This window comes from Nansenia antarctica (genome assembly GCF_963989245.1).
Source record: "Nansenia antarctica genome assembly, chromosome: 16".
NCBI classification, from domain to species: domain Eukaryota; kingdom Metazoa; phylum Chordata; class Actinopteri; order Argentiniformes; family Microstomatidae; genus Nansenia; species Nansenia antarctica.
The window spans coordinates 28,421,241-28,422,457 of NC_137686.1; positions in this window are offsets into that span (position 1 = coordinate 28,421,241).

Below are 1,217 nucleotides of genomic sequence, written 5' to 3' on the forward strand. Positions count from 1 at the left end.
ATATCCCTTTCATCTCCCCACACAGCCTTTCTGTACTTCCCGCTGGCTTTCCACCAGCACCACAGCCAGAGATTTGAAGAACTCTGCATGCAGAGTCTCAATTTGGTGTTTGTCCCATTTTGTAAACTCTTGGTTGGCAGGTGGACCCCAGACCTCGCACCCATAGAGGGAAATGGGTTCTATAACGGAGTCCAATAATTTGAGCCAGATTTGAATAGGGATGTCTAACTTGATGTTCCTTTTGATGGCGTAAAAAGCCCTCCTTGCCTTATCTCTCAGGTCGTTCACAGCTTTGTTGAAGCTACCTGTGGTGCTGATGTTTAGGCAGAGGTAGGTATAATTCTTTGTATGTTCTAGGGCAATTGTATCTAGGAAGAATTTGAATTTGAATTTCTATCTCTCCCTCTCTCTATCTCTCTCTCTCTATCTCTCTCTCTATCCCTCTCTCTCTCTCTCTCTCTCTTACTCTCTCTCTGTCTCTCTCTCTCTCTCTCTGTCTCTCTCTCTCTATGTATCTCTCTCTCTTACTCTCTCTGTCTCTCTCTCTCTCTCCCTCTCTCTATCTCTCTCTCTTACTCTCTCTCTCTCCCTCTCTCTGTCTCTCTCTCTATGTATCTCTCTCTTACTCTCCCTGTCTCTCTCTCTCTCTCTCTTTCCCTCTCTCTCTCTCTCTCTTATATATATATCTTACCCTCTGTCTCTCTCTCTCTCTCTATCTATCTATCTCTCTTACTCTCTCCCTATCTCTCTCTCTGTATCTCTCTCTCTTACTCTCTCTGTCTCTCTCTCTGTCTCTCTCTCTCTATCTATCTATCTATCTCTCTCTCGATCTCTCTTACTCTCTCCCTCTCTCTCTCTCTATCTCTCTCTGTATCTCTCTCTCTTACTCTCTCTGTCTCCTGCTGTTGAGATCAGACGAGAGAGACAGGGAGGGAGGTAGGGAGGGAGGGAGGGAGGAGAGGGCAGAGAGGGCAGATTGCATCATCAGAGAGAGAGGGCTCGTCTCTTTCATGGGATCTGCCTCCCTCCCTCCCTCCCTCCCTCCCTGCCCGAGGCTATGTAAACAGGAAACCAGAACAGGCCTCAGTGATAAATGTGAGAGAAAGGAGGGAGGGAGGGAGGGAGGGAAAGAAAAACATTTGGGGGGGTGGAACGTGTGTGGCTTTCATCATCTTAGAACTTCCCCAGGCATACATGTTCAGGAGGGAGGGAGGGAA